Source organism: Desmodus rotundus, chromosome 6, assembly GCF_022682495.2.
Source record: "Desmodus rotundus isolate HL8 chromosome 6, HLdesRot8A.1, whole genome shotgun sequence".
NCBI lineage: Eukaryota > Metazoa > Chordata > Mammalia > Chiroptera > Phyllostomidae > Desmodus > Desmodus rotundus.
The window spans coordinates 115056687-115061594 of NC_071392.1; positions in this window are offsets into that span (position 1 = coordinate 115056687).

Below are 4908 nucleotides of genomic sequence, written 5' to 3' on the forward strand. Positions count from 1 at the left end.
CTTAGACACAATTTTGGCAAAGAAAATCAGGAAATATATAAAAATGTTAACACTTCGTGATTAAATTGAGTTTAAACCAGGAATGCAGGTTTGATTTAAAATTAATAGTTTTGGTTAAAAATCAAATACAAAAATTAATAGCATTTTTGGGCATCAGAAGTAAAAAAAAATAATTTAAAAAACACACTATTGAACTTTTGGGTAAAAATAGTGGGTAAAATACATACACCTTTAATAATTCACTTCCCAAATCCCACTTAAGCTATAGCAGCTACAGATTTTTAAAATGATTATGTAGAAGATTTTATTATTTTTATTTATTTATTTATTCTTTTTTATTGAATTTATTGGGGTGACATTGGTTAATAAAATTATATAGGTTTCAGGTGTAGAGTTCTATACTAGATCATCTGTATTGTGTGTTCACCACCCAAAGTCAAGTCTCCTTCCATCACCATTTATCCCCCTTTACCTTCTTCTATGTCCCCCCAACCCCCTTTCCTCTGGCAATCACCATGCTGTTATCTGCCTATGAATTTTTTTAGCTTAATCCCTTCGCCTTTTTCTCCTAGCCTCCAACAACCCTCCTCTCTGACAGCTGTCAGTCTGTTCTCTGTATCTATGAATCTATTTCTATTTTGTTAGTTTATTTTATTCATTAGATTCCACATAAGATGAAATCGTATGTTATTTGTCCTTCACTGACTGGCTTATTTCACTTAGCATACTACCTTCCATGTCCGTCCATGCTGTTGCAAAAGGCAAGATTCCCTTCTTTTTTTATAGCCAAGTAGTATTCCATTGTATACATGTACCACAGCTTTTTTATCCATTCATCTGCTGATGGGCACTTGAGCTGCTTCCATATCTTGGCTGTCGTAAATAACGCTGCACTGAACATGGGAGTGCACATGTTCTTTCAAATCAGTGTTTCAGGTTTCTTCAGATATATTCCCAGAGTGGAATCACTGGGTCATAAGGCAGTTCCATTTTTAATTTTTTGAGGTAACTCTATACTGTTTTCCGTAGTGGTTGCACCAACCTGCATTCCCACCAACAGTGCCCAAGGGTTCCCTTTTCTCCACATCCTTGCTGACGTTTGTTTTTTGTTGACTTATTAATGATAGCCATTCTGACAGGTATGAGGTGATATTTCATTGTGGTTTCCATTTGCATTTCTCTGGTGATTAGTGACATCGAGCATCTTTTCATATGTCTACTGGCCATGTGTATGTCTTCTTTGGAAAGGTGTCTTATTCAGGTCCTTTGCCCATTTTGTAATTGGATTGTTGGTTTTTCTGATGTTGAGTTTTACAAGTTCTTTATAAATTTTGGGTATTAATCCTTTATCAGCTGTATCATTGGCGATGATATTCTCCCATTTGATGGGTTGTATTTTCATTTTGTTGATGGTTTCCTTCACTGTGCAAAACCTTTTTAATTTGATGCATTCTCCCATTTGTTTATTTTTTGTTTTGTTTCCCTTGCCTGAGATGATATATCAGAAAAAAATTGCTGTGAGAAATGCCTGAGGTTTTACTAAGTTTTCTTCTGGGAGTTTTATGGTTTCAAGCCTTATGTTTAAATCTTTAATCCATTTTTTAGTTTATTCTTGTGTATGGTGTAAGAAGGTAGTCTAACTTAATTTTTTTGCATGCATCTGTCCAGTTTTACCAACACCATTTATTGAATAGATTATCTTTACCCCGTTGTGTGATCTTGCCTTCTTTGACAAATATTAACTGAGCATGAAGATGTGGGTTTATTTCTGGGCTCTCTATTCTGTCCCATTGATCTATGTGTCTGTTTTTATGCCAGTACCATGCTGTTTTGATTACCATGGCCTTGTAGTATAGTTTGATACCAGGTTGCGTGATTCCTCTAACTTTGTTCTTCTTTCTCAATATTGCTGTGGCTTTTCAGGATCTTTTGTGGCTCCACATAAATTTTGGATTATTTGTTCTAGTTCTGTGAAATATGCCATTGGTATCTTGATAGGAATTGCATTGAGTTTACAAATTGCTTTGGGTAGCATGCACATTTTAATGATGTTAATTTTTCCCCTCCATGAACACAGTATATGCTTCCACTTATTTGTATCTTCAGTTTCTTTCTTCAGTGTCTTACAATTTTCCAAGTGCTGTTCTTTTACCTCCTTGGTTAAATTTATTCCTAGGTATTTTATTTATTTTATTTTTGATGCAATTGTAAATGGGATTGTTTTCTTAGTTTCCCTTTCTGATAGTTAATAATGGGTATGTACAAATTCGACTGGCCCTGGCCAGGTGGTTCAGTTGTTTGGAGCATCGTCCTGTACACCAAAAGGCTGCGGATTTGATCCTTAGGGCACACACCTAGGTTGCGGGGTCGGTCTCCAGTCGGGGTGCATATGAGAGATAACAAACAGACATTTCTCTCTTTCTCTACCTTCCTCTCTCTCTGAAATCAGTAAGCATACCCTTGAGTGAGGATTAAAAAATAAAAAAATAAAAACAAATAAAAATATTAAAATGCAACTAATTTCACCCTGGCTGGTGTGGGCCAGTCGGTTGTAGTGTTTTCCTATAATCAAAAGGTTGTGGGTTCGGTCACAGTCAGGGCACACACCTACGTTGCAGGTTTGTTCCTGGTCCCAGCATGTATGGAAGGCAACCAGTTTATGTTTCTCTCCCTCTCTTCCTCTCCCTCATCCTCTCTCTAAAAGCAATGAAAAAATTGGGTGAGGATTTAAAAAAAAACAAAACAGTGAAACTAATTTCTGGATATTTATTTTGCATCTTGCTATTTTCCGGAATTCATTTATCAGTTCCAGTAGTTTTTTGGTGGACTCTTTAGGGTTTTCTATATACAGTACCATTTCTCCTGCAAATAATGACAGTTTTACTTCTTCCTTTCCAATTTGGATGCCTTTTATTTCTTCTTGTCTGATGGCTGTGGTTGGGACTCTCAGTACTGTGTTGAATAACAGAGGAGAAAGCAGACATCCCTGTCTTGTTCCTGATCTTAAGGGAAATGTTTTTCTTTTTACTCATTGAGTATGATGTTGGCTGTGGGTTTGTCATATATGGCCTTTATTATGTTGAGGTATGTTCCCTCTACTCCCATTTTGTTTAGAGCTTTTATCATAAGTGGATGCTGGATTTTATCAAATGCTTTTTCTGCATCTATTGATATGATCATGTGATTTTTAGCTTTCATTCTGTTTATGTGGTGCATCATGTTTATTGATTTGCATATATTGTACCTTCCTTGCACCCATGGTATAAATCCCACTTGGTCATGGTGTATGATCTTTTTCATGTATTTCTGGATCCAGTTTGCTAATATTTTGTTAAGGATTTTTGCATTTATGTTCGTCAGGGAGAGCGGCCTATAATTTTCTTTCTTTGTAGTGTCTTTATCTGGTTTTGGAATTAGGATAATGCTGGCCTCATAAAATGAGCTTGGGAGTCTCCCTCTTCTCTATTTTTTGGGATAGTTTGAGAAGAATAGATGTTAGTTCTTTTGAATGTTTGGTAAAATTCACCTGTGAAGCCATCCGGTCCAGGACTTTTGTTTATTGGGAGTTTTTTGATTACTGATTTAATTTCATTACTTATAATCTGTATATTCAGATTTTCTAATTCTTCCTAATTCAGTTTTGGAAGATTGTATGTTTCTAGGAATTTATCCATTTCATCCAGATTATCCAATTTGTTGGCGTATAGTTGTTCATAATTATTTTTACAGTTTATCTTGTATTTCTGTGGAGTCATAACTTCCCCTCTTTCATTTCTGATTTTTTGATTTGGGTCCTCCCTCTTTTTTTCTTGGTGAGTCTGGATAAAGGTTTGTGAATCTTTTTTAGCTTTTCAAAGAACTGGGTTTTGGTTTCATTGATCTTTTGTACTTTTTTTAGCTTCTATTTTGTTTATTTCACTCTGATCTTTACTTCCTTTTTTCTACTCATTTTGGGCTTTGTTGTTCTTTTTCTAGTTCCTTTAAGTATAAAGTTAGGTTGTTTATTTGAGATTTTTCTTGTTTATTGAGATAGGCCTGTGATGCTATGAATTTCCCTCTTAGGACTGCTTTTGCTGTGCCCCCAAAATTTGGGGTTGTTGGGTTTTCATTTTCATTTGTTCCAAGGTATCTTTTGATTTCTGCTTTGATCTCATTGTTAACCCATTCATTGTTTAGTATCATGTTATTTAGTTTCCATGCGTTTGTGTCTTTTTCAGTTTGTTTCTTGTGATTGATTTCTAGATTCATACTATTATGGTCAGTGAAGATGCTTGATAGTCTTTCAGTCTTCTTAAATTTATTGAGACTTGTTTTATGTCCTAACACATTCCTATCTTAGGAACAGTTCCTAAGATAGACCATGTTCATGTGAAAATGTATATTCTGTTGCTGAAGTTATCAATTAAATCCATTTGATCTAGTGTATCAACAAAAAATTTCCTTCTTGATTTTCTGTCTGGAATATCTATCCATTGATGTCAGTGGGGTGTTAGAAATCAAGAGGGTGGGGCAAGTGGGTCTCCCATGAGGGGGAGGTGTCAGTCAAGCTGGGGGAATGTGGGAGGAGTAGCTCCTGCCCCAGAGCCACACAATTTAGTCTGTCCCAGATTCTCCCCAGACCGCAGCAGGGCAGGACCACCAGGTGTCCAGAAGGTGGGGCCACTGGGAGCTTAGCGGTAGGGCTACAGGTTCTCCCATGACGGGGAGGCACCAGTCAGGTTCATGATAAAGTGAGGGGAATGGCTCCATCCCCAAACCACAGCATTCAATCATTAACACCTCCTGAGTCTGCCAGACCACTACACTCCAACCCAGGCAGCTGACTCAGTGGGGTGTGAGCTCTGCAGGGTGGGGTGACAGGGAGTGCAAAGGGTGGTGCTATTGTATTCTCCCAGGCTGATGCCAGTG